The sequence below is a fragment of the Cavia porcellus genome, unplaced genomic scaffold (genome assembly GCF_034190915.1).
Source record: "Cavia porcellus strain 051 isolate PalLab524CR breed Dunkin Hartley unplaced genomic scaffold, mCavPor4.1 scaffold_27, whole genome shotgun sequence".
Taxonomy (NCBI): domain Eukaryota; kingdom Metazoa; phylum Chordata; class Mammalia; order Rodentia; family Caviidae; genus Cavia; species Cavia porcellus.
Window position 1 is genome coordinate 10,794,525 of NW_026947510.1, and position 14,124 is coordinate 10,808,648.

The 14,124-nt window shown below is 35.0% G+C and overlaps 1 protein-coding gene across 1 annotated transcript in view; it reads right to left on the reverse strand.

The window, feature by feature from the left end:
• LOC134473484 (endogenous retrovirus group K member 5 Gag polyprotein-like) overlaps positions 1–14,124 on the reverse strand; it is a 97,741-nt gene that overhangs the window by 54,065 nt on the left and 29,552 nt on the right. Inside the window, exon 1 of the transcript XR_010043731.1 lies at positions 1–14,124. This exon is cut by the window's left edge and continues 12,476 nt beyond it; it is cut by the window's right edge and continues 29,552 nt beyond it. The gene's annotated coding sequence lies outside the window, so the exon portion shown is untranslated.

Consider the following 14,124-nt stretch of genomic DNA (forward strand, 5'->3'; position numbering starts at 1 on the left):
AGTAACTGTCTTTTAATCTTCCCCGAATCCCCTCAACAAACAGAGATGGAACAATTGATACAGGGAAACAGAAAAACACTAGACAACACACACAACCAGAGTGATAAGGTATTCCCAGGAGCAGGAGACTTCAAACCACTGACAGCAAAAATATGCATGTATTAACAGCAATAAAAGGAAACAGAAGAAAAACAAAAGCTTCCAACTAGCAGCCTGGAAGTCATATCACCAACAGGCACCCACTCCCAAGATGGGAGTCAGCTCTCAGTGTGGTAAGTGCCCACTTCCAATGAGAGTCTGCTCTCAGCCCACTCAGCCAGTCTAGCAAGAGCAGCCTAAACTCCAAAGGGTGTTTGCCGGCTCCAAATCACCTGAAAACTCTTGGAATGCTCAGATCCAAATGTATTTTAAAAACTAAAGAAGCATTATGCTGAAATCGAAACTACACTCGTGTCTATCACCATGTACTAACCTAAAGTGAAAATGGATCAAAGATCTAAATATTAAAACAGAAACACTAAATCAACTGGAAGACAAGGTAAGTAGAAATCTTGGAGACCAGAGTCAGGCAAAAAATTCATAGAACAAAATGCAAACTGCATGGAAAATGCTTCCCAAAATCAACAACTGGGATCTCATCTTATTAAAAAGTTTTTGCACTTCAAAAGAAATCACCAACAGAGTGAAAAGAAAACCTACAGAATGAGAAAGAACATTAGGCAGCAACCCCTCAGACTAATGACTTATATCTAGAACATATAAAGAATTGAAAAACATCAAGCCCCCCAGATTCAAAGATCCTCTCCAAAAATGGGCAGCTGAGATGAACACACAGTTCTCAGATGAAGATATACAAATGGCAAATAAATACATGAAGAAATGTTCACCATCACTGGTCATTCGAGAAATGCAAATTAAAACAGCATTCAAATTTTATCTCATTTGGGAAAGAATGGCTGCTATCAAAAACTCAACTGATAACAAATGTTGGTGAGGCTGCAGGAAAAAAGAAACACTTCTCCACTATTGGTGGGAGCGTAGACTGGTGCAGCCACTGTGGAAATCAGTACGGAGATTTCTTAGAAGAGTAGGATTGGAAGTTCCATTCAATCCAGCTATTCCCCTCCTAGGTATTTTCCCAGAAAAATTGAAAAGGTCATGTCACAGCAATATACGTGCAACCCATGTTTATAGCAGTACAATTTGCAATAGTTAAACCTTGAAAACAACCAAAATGTCCACCAACCACAGAATAAATGAAAAAGATGTGGTATTTTTATACAATATTACTCGGCTATAAAAAAAGGATGATTTTGAAGCTTTTATAGGTAAATGGAAGCAACTTGAGACTATCCTCATAAAGTGAAATATATTAAACTCACATTTGTAAATATCATATCATCTTGCTATTATAAAAAGAAACTGAAAGATTAATAAGATTCAAAATGTATAATAGATATTGAAATAATGAAAGGGAAAGAAAGTGCTCTAAAGGATACAACTATATATGTTTAAGTACGTAAAATAGATAACCACACTACTGTTTATTAATTTACTAAAGAGAATAGTCTGTACTTTAATTGTTCAATTATCTACCTGCTTTTTATGCTTTGATTTTGTAATTTCAACTACTTCTAAGATAACAGTATGAAATTTATCAACTTGTGGTTTATTGTTATTTTTTTGAAATTCTGTATTATTTCTACCCTTTTTCTGTTTTGCTTTTTTTCTCTAAATAAAAAATATAAATTAAAAACTGTTCACAATACTAAAAACTGGAATTCACAGCAATGATACTTGTGAACTTAAATACTCAAAGCCACTTTCATAAAGCCAGATGGGTTCTCCATACATAGGAGAAACTTCCAAGCCTTGTTGCAAACAGAACAGATCAAGGACACTAAAGGCACAAGAAAGAAAAGGGCCAGAACTCAATGGGATGGGAAGCAGAGGAATGTGTCTCAGAAATGTAAATCACTGGATTCCAGCAGAACACAACAGGAGCAGAGAGTAGGGGACTCCTCCTCTATGTGAGCACAGGAGACCCAGCAATTACTGATGGAATCCCACATCAATTATCTAACAAAACAATAAGGGCAGAGAACAAAATTCCTACAGACAATAAAGTCATACTACAAGGACATGATCTTACAACAATAAAAACCGTAGCCTTTTATTTCCAAATCAGCTTAGAGAACTTGAGAATATGACAGAAGCTCCCATGGAAGCATGCCGTTAGGCAGAATTAAAAAGTGACATGACTGAACAAAAGGAAAGCTTGAAAAGTGGGCTGATGGAACTTGAGAAAAAAATAAAAGTGACCCCACCCAAAAAGTCCTCCCATATTTTCAGAAATGAAGACTAAGGTGAGACGAGCTTAAGGGCAAATAAACATCACAAGGAGAAAAATAGAAAAGAGACTGGGAGGAAAATAAAAAGTAGAAATTTAAAAAATTAAAGGGCAAAGATTAAAGAGAAAGTACAGACAACTAATTGTTGCTATGGATTAAAGTCCCCTCAAAATTCATGATGAAATATAATCACCATTGTGAACATATTCAGAAGAGGTGAGGCGAGCCAAGAGTGGTGACATATGCCTGTCTGGAAAGTTAAAGCAGCAGGATCACAATTCAAGTTCAGCCTGAGCACCTCAGCGACTGAGCTTCCTATCTCAAAATAAAAAATTTTAAAAGGGCTCAGTGTGAAGGTTCTGGGTTCTCCAGTGCCAGTACAAAAAAAAAAGAGAAAGAAATCTTTAGGAGGTGATTAGGTCACAAAGATCCTTCTCTCATGAGTGTGCATGAGGGCCATTACCTCAGGAGTGAGTTATTGGGGGAATGAACTCCCAATAAAGGATAAATTCAGATCAATTTTCCTGTTTCACACATACTTCTGCTTCCCTTTCTCTGTGTTGTGACCTAGCAAAAAGACCCTTTCTAGATATTTTCCATGCCCTTAGACTTCTCAGACTCCTCAACCAGGATCAAATATACTTCTATTCACTAAAAATTACTCCATCTTAAGCATCCCATTACAGCCACACACAACAAACTAAAATACGTCTTATATAATAGGAGCTCTCAAAGGAAATCATCAAAGCAAGAACTGAAACTAGAGTTCAGGCAAATGTTCCCAATATATAGAAGATATGAATCTATATATTTAAAGAAAATACTTGGAAGACAAATACAAAGCAGCCAAAATAAGTCACAATTTAGGAAATCTATTGAACTTCAAGAGGAAAAATAAAACCTTTAGACATCAAAGAAAAATGACTAAACCACTCATTAAGAAGAAAATAAGACTGGCAATTAAACTGGCATGGTAACGTTTTGTTCTAGAAGATCACAGAGTAATATATCACAAATGCTAGGAAAATATGAGCAAGGGTTTTGTATCTAGGCAAACAGACATTTAAGTTTAAAGTTATACATAAATCATTATGATTATGCAAAAATTCAGAGAGTATTGTTCTCTTGAGTCCTTGAAAAGAATGGATTAGCAAATGGTTCAGACAACTAAATAACATGAAGATAGTAATAAGTATTGAGTATATATATTTAAATGTAGAACTGATACTTCATGACGAATATGAGGGTGACCATATATAGTTGTAATGTGACACAGTACAGTCTAAATGACTATAACATATTTTAATGTAATCCTATAAATCAAGGCAAAGTGAAATGAATACGTTTAACTGTTCATCAAATTAGTGGCATAAAGCAGAAAGGAGAATCATTTCAAGTAACTATAAAATATAGTAATATAAGATACATTTCTCTGGTCTGTATCCTTAAAAACAAATAGGAAATCTTAAACTGCTTCTCACAACCAAATTTTAATAGCATTGGTATTGTCATTCTGAAACTGTTACATAATATATTGAAAAAAATTATACGAAGAATTTTCTAAATGTTGAAAACTAAATCTTTTGGCATGAGGATAAAAGGTAAAAACTAAAGAAGTAAAATTCTATACCAATATTTCAACCAAAAGATAAACATGAACTAAGAATACAATTGAAAAACATGTATTCAGTCTCATATGTAATATTTTTGTCCCTTAAGAGGGTTTAATAGCAATAACTCAGGTAGTAATAAGAACCATTAGTGTTCACAAAGTAAACGATAAAACTATTGTGTGTTCAAGTAACCACAGCTTCTTGTATAAATGGTTGCTTTCAGGTCTAAGGTGAGAAATGTACAAGATAAGCCTAAAATATCATGTTAGGCTGAAATCATGTTAAAAATATAAAATATCATGTCAAAGATCTCAAAAACTCAACTGAACAGTCTCCAGATGGTCAAGATGGAATCCTTCAAACAGCAAAGGAATAACTACAGTTAACTGAAAAATATCAAATGTGTTTCAATTCATTAGTCAATAGTGCTAAAAAATTTCATTGGTCACATGTGGAACATGGTAGGGAATTAACTGTTTATTTTGAAAGCTGTTAAGGTAAAATGAAATCATGCACGTATTTTGCCTTGTGACAATGATTGATGGAAAGTTTGAAAGCATTTTAGCTAATGAATAAAGAAAAAGTGAGCAAATTAGAACACCACCTTATTCACAAACCTTCACAAAGTAAATCTAGAGTTAGGAACTCATTACTAACCGTGTTGATAGTACAGAGAGATCACCAGACAGTATGTATCTCATGGTAAAAGACATGACACCCATTAGAGACTTTTACCCACAAAACCATGAACTTGATCAATCAAGTCTTTGCTAAGGAAAGTGCTCACTACCCAGTTTAGAGGAAACATAAGAAAGAAAAACATGTTACATCATAGATTACAGAGATTCAAATATGGAAAACTAATAGACAAGTATCTCAGTGTCCTTAGTAACTAATAATGAAGAAAAAATGGAAGATGGGAAATCTGTGAATAAAAGGAAATTTTAAGAGGTACATGAACAAATTGCAATATATTGACTTTATTTAGATCTTAATTCAAATAAATAAGGTATTTTAAAAATTATAAAATAATCAAATATGAGCATTAACTGGTTGATAAAATTAAGAAATTATTGTTAATGTGGTTAGGTTTAATAATTATGCTCTGGTTGTATTTTAAAAGAGTTCTCATGCTTTAGGGATGCATATTAATATGTTTCTGGATCAAAGAACATCATAAGACTTGCTTCAATAAAAAATGAGCTTGTCTCAAAATAATCTAGTTAGAGAGAAGAGTGTAAATGGGCCAAAATTGGCCCTGAATTGATAATTGTTAAAAAGCAAGTGATGAAATTTGAGATTTGTTATACTATCCTTCATACTCTTGTAGATGCTTAAAAATGCCTGCCTGGAAGAGTTTTAAAAATACACATGGTCATTTCTTTCTTTTTTTTCTACTTCAGATTTATCTTAGCTGGCTCATTTCTAATGAGATGCTAGATTCATTTTCCAGGTTACCATGCCCTAAGTTGAAAGAATAAATCATACTCTAAGTGTGACATATTTCCTTTGATGTTGTTGTATATCATTTGTCAATGAATTTTAATAAACACTAGGTGGCATAGTGATTGCTTTATACTAAACTGGCAAAAAAGAAAATGAATTATCCCAGGGACATGAATAACACCATCTATCAGTGCTGTGGCATGGTGACATCATTTTTGAAATTATCTCAATTCTTAAAAGATGAACAAAATTTTCATCCTAAAATGATAATGCTCCCTCTGTGTTACAGGTTCTCCTGAACATAATTTATTAATACTGCTCTTTATATAATAATTTTTTATTCTTGCATTTTTTCACCTCTCAGTTTAATATGGCTGTATCCTGACAGAAAATACTGAACTTTGCATAGCTGAATAGTAGAGTTCGTACTCTTCAAAATGGATTCACACAAAATACCCCATATGCTGCAAAAATTAATATAAAGCAGCCCTGAGCCTTCTCTCTAATATCTGAATACTGCTTTTAGCTGCTCACTCTCATATCATTAATTGGTCCCAAATCTTATTTTAGTCATCTTAATTTTCCCCTTGGCTAATTTTTTCTTAACCAAAATATCACTCTATTTTTACAGTGGATAACTCATTTAGGGAATCACTGAGGTTTTAATTAATGGATTATGATTAAAATATTCAATTTCAAAATCCATTCTTTTGAACAAGAAATGAAGTTAACACCCAAAGATGTAGTAGAAAGAGTGATAGATTTGGATGCTTCGAGACCCACTTTGTCTCATGGCATTGGCCCACTCACTTCATTTCTTTGGGCCTCAATTTCCTGCATTCGATCCTTCACTGAGTAAATATTTGTCTGTCAATCAGTGGCTAGATTTATGGTGATGCTAGAAATACAGAGGTGAATGCAATATTACATCCCCTCAGCAGTGTCTGAGTCAACTCTAGAAGATGTTTAAGAGCAGGATAAAGTACAGGACAGAGGACTGTTTCAGGCAATGATGAAGTCACTGGTGAAGGGAAAGGAACCAGTACACAGTGAAGACAAGTGACTTAGAATAAAAGGAGGAATGTAAGAAAGCAGAGCGGTATCTCCCTCAGATGGTGGGATTGAACAAAATGACCATTAAATCCTTCCAATTCTAAATGCTACACAATGATTATTTACAAATTCTCAGCCTCTCTAAACTTAAGTGTCCTTATTTATAGAAAAATGAGAATTCCTATGAGGCTGTCACAGTGTTTAAGTAAGAAAATACACTTAATTCCAGTAGCTGCTATGTGCTAAGCATTCTGTGTATTGTTACTTTATACATTGCCCTATTTCATACTTATATCAGATGGAAGGTTTCAGGGGAATTATTTCCAGATTCTTGGTATTCCATAAAAAGAACTTAGCAGACTTCAAAAGGAGTAAGAAAAGTAAGATTTATTAAAGAAATGAATTACACTCCACAGAGTGGGGGAAGCATAGTGCAGAGTACATGATCCTGATAGGGCAAATACTGGGTTCTTGAGGCCTGCTATTATGGGAGGATCTATAGTTGAGGACTGACAGTTGTCATGGCCGAGCGGAGACATGACTCAGCTCACTCCTGGAGGGGTGACTATACAAGATTTTTAGAGGAATGTCATGGTGTTCAAAGTCTACTGGAGCAGGGCTCAGAATCACAATACAAAGAGATTCAGCACAGACCAAGGTCACGTACTTTTGCTTTTACACATGCCTGGGGATCTTTAGGGGAGAGTTACCTACATCTATTGGTTTTCTGATATTTTGATAGTTGTCCTGGTTTCTCCATTCTCATCCAGCAGCTTTCTGTGTTGTTTAGTTGTCCTTTCTGTATCTCCTACCCTAATGCCAACAAAAGACCTGGAAGAGATCTATGAGATTCATGACAGTACTCATTATTCTTGTTTTTACAAAGGAGAAAATTCAAACTCAAAAAAAGAGGCACAGGACACTCAAGGCAGAATCTGATCTCCTGGCCTTCTGTTTAGCCCTCTTTCCAACATCACACAGAATTCTATTTTAGCTACCCTTTGAAAAAGCAAAGAATTTAAACACAGACTGGGGACTTGTACAGATTTGTTTATCTTACAGCTCAAGATGTCAGGCTTCCCTTTGGGCTTTTTCTATTATTCCAACAGATCAATCTTATACAAAAGCTGTTCTTCTCATGTGAAGCCTTCTTTTTGGAGTATTAAGGTGATAAATGTCCTGCCAGTCCATGACCTGCTAGAATGAAGACTGGCAAGTATTTTTAATCATTTTTATGTGCATCAACTCTGTTCTCTATCATTCTTCCATTACTCTGGATTTCTGAGCTAAAGCTTTCTTTTCAAACTATTTCTCAAGAAATCAGTACAGCTTCTGCTAGAAACCACCTCAATGGGATAACGTAAATAAGTCACAGCATCTTAGACCGTGAGCTCTTGTCTCAAACCCTAGGCAGAAGCAGGGGCATCACTAGCCTCGTTGTTTATATAGGAGTTGCTGGTAATGAAGAGAAACATAAAAGCCATTACAACTTTAGAAGTGGAGGAAAAGAGAATCATGGGGCAGATGGTGACAGTCTTCACCATGTGAGAACACTGTAGAGCTGACCTCTATATCATTTGAAAATGATCAAGTAGAAGTTCCTCTCTTTAACTGTTATGGTACACGTGTGTGTGTGTGTGTGTGTGTGTGTGTGTGTGTACAGAGACTCCACTTTAGTTCTTTTCCAGGAAGATGTCTTATTTGATCCAGAAAGAGGAATAAGATGTTTTCTTTCTGCTACAGGAAGGTACATTCCATTCAATGGATACCCATAACTCCTTTAAGGTATTTCTTCAAAATATTTCTTCTGCTACTCACCGAAAATTTGGTTGGGTACTAATGTGTACTATAACTAAATATGTTTCTAACTATTTTATAGCTATTTTGAATATGTCAAATGTCTAATATTGCTAAAATAATTGCTCCTGTTTCCAAGAACCAAACTTCCCACCACTCGTATAAAACATTCTTGATCCTCTCCCCTTTAGAGAGATGCAGCAATGGGATCATGCCTAGAACTAGTACCTGTGACTGATTTTACCTCCTTTGTTATCTCACCTCCCTTTACTATTTATCATCACTTCCTGCACATGAGAGGTAGAATCAAGAAAATGTGAATAAAATTCAATTTTTCTACCTTTGGTACCAAAAGGACTTTAAGTACTAGGAAAATGATGCTTAAGAAAAAAACAATGTACTCCTTTGAAGGTTTAGGAAAAAGAGGGGAATAAAGATAGTATGCTTCAAATGGTGGATCTCAGACTCCTGAGCTTTTAATATAAGCCATAAATTTAGGCGTCAAATTGTTCTTGCTCCAAAAAGGAAGACTAAATGAGGTTTTGTTTATACACCAATGCTTCGGGTGCTTTTATGATGGGAGAAATGTGTCTATCAGGAGATTCAGACTGCCGCATGCAAGAGTCATTACCACCCAGCACAGGACTGTCAGATGTTTTGCTTTAAGTATGTTTCTCTGAAAATTATCCTGGCCATTTGCATTAAATACTTATATTTCAAAAATAGAATCATTAGTGAAAAGAAAAAGGCAAAAATGAGAGGGAAGGAATATTAACGTCAGACATCAGACTGGCAAAGATTCATAGACTAGGCACAGTAGCACACTTGGTTCTGCAGATTTTCTGACTTTTCAGGGACCTTGGAATGATTTCTACACTAAAGCTGTTTTGCAGTTAGGATTTTATCATCAATATGGTTCTTTGCTACAAGTCAATAAATTAAAGCAATGGGATCTTCAATAGTTACATTTTTATTATGTGTGGATTAAAAATATGCACATAATAGAAGATTTATAATCTCTTATGAAATACCTATTGTTTAAAAACAGGGCAAAAAGCAAATTAAGATGTATTATGTACATGTACAAATGGATAATGTAATCATTATGATAAATGTAATCATTATGTACGGTAAACATGTACTAATAGCAGTCTTACAATAAAATGTTTAAAAACAGAAGCTCCACATATTTTTAATATGGGCTTACTGTGAGGTGCAGAGTGAGATGAGACCCCCTGTAATGTCCCTCTTGACTTCTCACTGTACCCTGGCCAGGACCTGCTGTGACAGATTCACCCTTTTTCTTTATAATTCCTTCCTTGATGCCTCCTTTGATCATCTTCATGTCTTGAAGGCAAAGTACTGTCCTGACTTTTCTCAGTGTATCTAATTTGCCACTTGTTACCAAATCAGAATCAAATGACTACTTGCATTGGATTTATATGTGGTACCTGGTTTCAAACCCATGACTGCAATCACTCCACTTCTCCACGGGAAATTACGTATCTTTTGTCTTTTGGGTGATACAAGTTTCATAGTAATTTATGGTTTTTTGTTGTATTTTTGCTTTGGCTTCCAGGATACTCCGCATCAAACTTGTAGCCTAATTAAAGAAACTCAAAGGGTCATAGTGTTCCATAATAGTTTTTGGTAAATTTTTTGGAAAAAAAAAATTGTCTTTGTCTGATCTTGACCTTTTGAAAAATTACTGTGATATTACATATTACTTTTAAACTATATAAAAATTTTTATAGAATAAAGGTATAACCATATAAATAATTTAATAAGTCATAGAATGCAGTTCAGAGAGTCAGGTTTTTTAAAGGAGCAGAAAGCTAAGGGAAAAAAAATTAATGCTTCTCTAAAAAAATGCATCTGAAATAAAATAACATCATGCCAGATGATTATCCTCTAGTTCTCTGTTTGCAGTCTTACCACATTCCAACCCAACTAGCATCTTGAAATTAATTCTGTCTTAAATACAGATTAGTTCACATTACTATATAATTTACATAATCATACTATTTACATAATTATGTATCTTAAACAAAGATGAAATCATTTGACTTTTTTGCTCAGGAACCTTATAAGGCTCTGTTAGGTGAAGCCCAATTGACTACACATGGCATGCAGCCTTCACAACCCGTCTCCATCTTTCCAGTCAGGACCTTACCCCACACCTACCTCCCTCCTCTCCTTAAGCAAACTGGCCTTTGTAATTCTGGACATGCCCAGCCCTTTCCTCACCACCATCAAGGTTTTCACCTTCCACTCATTCCAAAGCATATAGAAAATGCCTCTAGTTTCCCTTCTTTCTGACCTAACATATTTCCCAGTCTGGGTTGATTTTAAGAAAGCCAAGTGATTGATGATTATGAACACTTTATTTTATAACAACAAATCAAAATGATCTAAAATTTTTATTAACATCCAGAATGATTGTTTCATCATTTCTTTCCAGGTCCAATTTAAACAATTTATCTTTTAATACAAAATGGTTTCCTTTCTGTAATTATTCTTTATGTTCTAGCCCATTTGGAAGCAACACACATTCATGATTGAGAGATTTGGATTCAGCCTACTTGTTTAACGTCTTCAAAATAAGACAATACTCAGTGCTTTAAAACATGTGCACAAATGGACAGTCCTTCCATGAGAAGGCAGAGTGTCTCTATCTTCCTTTTGAAACTGGGTATATTTGTGACTTATTTGTAACCAATAGGATGGATGAGGGATGATCCTTGGTAACTCCTGAGACTAGGTCATGAAAGTAATGTTTGCCTTGCCTTTACTTTGTTCACTGAGTTAGTCACATTTGAGCCTTCAGTGATCATTTAAGAAGACTAGCCACTCTGAGGCCACCATGCTATAAGAAAGCCCAGATTGAATGAAGAGACCACGTTAGTTGTTCCAGGAGAAAGCCTCAGCTGAAGTCCCAGCCAACAGGCAGCATCCCTTGCTAGGCATGTGGGTGAAGACACCTGCAAATGATTCTAGCCCTCAACTTGAAGGTCTCATATGCTTATGAAGTCTTCCCAGTTGAGTACATTAACTATTTCTACTCGTCACCACCCAAATTCCTGAGCCCAAGAATAAGAGCATAATAAATGGCTGATTTAGGCCACTAATTTAAGTAGTAGCCATCTATGTAGAAATAACAAATAGAACAGAAATTTATTACCTAGAAGTAACAGTGGTACTACACTGAAACTCTAAAGCATGGGATATTGGCATTGAGATAACTGTCTAGCTGTAACTAAACAGTATTTAATGAGACTACTAGTGTAAGCCTTACATTGGTAGTTGAGACTTTTGGTAAGGACTTAAAGAAAAAAAAGCAAATGTTCTACAAAGCTAGAGAAAATCAAAATTGTATAACCTATTGGTAGGTTTGGTCTTATTGTCCCATGTGGTAATAAAGAAAAAAATAAGCAATGCATCTAAACAATTTGGTGACCTAGTTAGGCAGATTTTCTTGTGAAATATTAAAAGGACCATCTGGCTTCTTCATGTTACCTATGATAAATTACAAGGGAAGAGGGCTTAACTAAAATACAAACCTTCTAGTTCATAAGCAAAATTTTGAGAACTACAAGGACCCAGAGTTGCTAGGTTCAAAAGTACAACTTTTTGAGTTCCTGGTATCTCCAAGTGGCAAAAAATTTTCAAACTAACTAGTGGTTCTGGAGGAGAGATCAAATCTAAAAGGGGAGCTGTAGGATCATTTGTTAAGAAAGGCCAATTAATACATAAAAAATATTCAGCATCACTGCCCATCAGAGAGATACAAATTAAAACAACTGCAAGATGTCATCTTATTCTGGAAAGAATAACCATCATCAAGAAATTAAATAGCAAATGGTGATAAGGCTATGGGAGGAAAAAGAGTGCTCCTATATTGTTGATGGGAATGTAAACAGTACAACCACTCTGGAAATCAGTATGGAGGTTCCTGAAAAACATAAAACTAGAAATTCCATTTGACCCAGTCTTCTTATAGGTATCTTCCTAAAAGAGTGGAAGACATCACATCATAGTGATACACGCATACCCGTGCTCATAGCACCATAATTCTCAATAGCTGACACTTGGAAGCAGCCTATGTGTCCATAAACAAATGGAGAAAGAGAATGTGCTATTTACGTACTACCAAATACTATTTTGCCATAAAGAAGGATAAATTTGAATCATTGGTAGGATGTACTTTGAGACCATAATGGTAAGTCAAATAAATCAGACACACAAGTTTAAATATCACATGGTTTCTCTTATATGAGAAAGTCAAAATATAAGTAAAGAGAAAAAAAGATAGATAATAAGAAGTAGGAAGATACATTTTGTTCAAATGGGAAAGGGACTAAGAGATAGAGGAGTTGTTATATATACCAACTACCCATAAGGAATGTAATCATTAAGTGATAAACATGTACTGTATTAATAAAATATAAAAACTAAAAAAAGATTTAATAATAAAGACCATCTGTTAACACCTCAGCAAGATCAAAGGTGGCACCTCAGAAGCTTTTCAAATATACAAAAGAACTTCTAAGAATCTTACAGGCATATCATAGATTCTACCTGTTAAAGAGCTTCTAGGATCGGAAACTCCAAGGGACTCCAAGATAAAATAGGGGTTGTCTTAAAGAGAACTTCTGTTTTTTGCTTTGTTTTGTGATTTTGTGATATAGGGCATTGGATCCAAGGCCTCACACATGCTAGGCAAGCACCCTACCACTGAGCTATATCCCCAGCACTGTTTATTTTGTTTTGAGATAAGGCCTAAGTTATACAGGCTGGGCTTAGACTTACAATCCTCCTGCCTCAACTTTCTAAATAGCTGGGATTACAATAGTACACCTAACAATTACGGTTTCAATCTAGGGGTATGAACTCAAGTAAGATTCAGAAAAATCCACAAAGAGTTGTACTGACAAAAGCATGTCTGATTTTACTAAGAGGAAAAGAAATACTGAAAAATGAAGGGAAGCCTTTGGATTGGACCACTAGGGAAAGAAATAGGGATGAGAAATGTATTCATTTGTAAATATGGGCTAATTATTGTGGGAAAGAAAGGCTATTTTAAAAGATAGAACAGGGTTCAGTGAGCACAGTTGGAAACAACAGAGGTAAACTGCTAAACACTAGAACTGAGCTTTGATCAAGAAACTGGTGACATGCATTACTGAATTTCAGAAATGCTATGATCTACTTCCACATTTCTGGGTCAGTGTATATATTAGAGTTAACCTGTATGTACTTCCCCTTTGGGTGAGTGGTAAGGTGTATGTGTATGGGATAGATAATTTGTTTCTTTAACTCTTAGCTCTTTAGATTAATAGAAAGTACACTTGAATACCCTCACCTAAAAAATTATATCTGAGCAGCTATCATCATGCATATTTTTGCTTTTGATGATGATATACTAGACCTCAGGCCCAGCCTTATGGTTTTATAGATATCACTGTTAAGAGATCCTCGGAGGAGGCAAGTGTGTTTTGTATGAAGATAGACTATGACTGTTTATTTTTATTTTTATTTTAAAGAGGGTAAAACAGAAAAAGCCAATCAAAATAAACTAGCGTAAGAGATAGAGGACTTCAAAACATTACAAAATCAACAATAGTTACTATAATGCCTTTTGATTCTTCAAAATACCTGCAGATAATTTCAAACACAGTAAAAATCAAACAGAATGGAATAGAACAGAAACAATAAAAACAAAACAATGAATGCAATAAAGGACCTCCAAATGCAGTAAATCCAAAATGGCTACCATAATATATTTTGCTATTCTTGAAATAGCTTCCCCTGCCATCAGATTTAACATAATCAAACAAAACCCAGCCCAACAAAACAATGGAAAC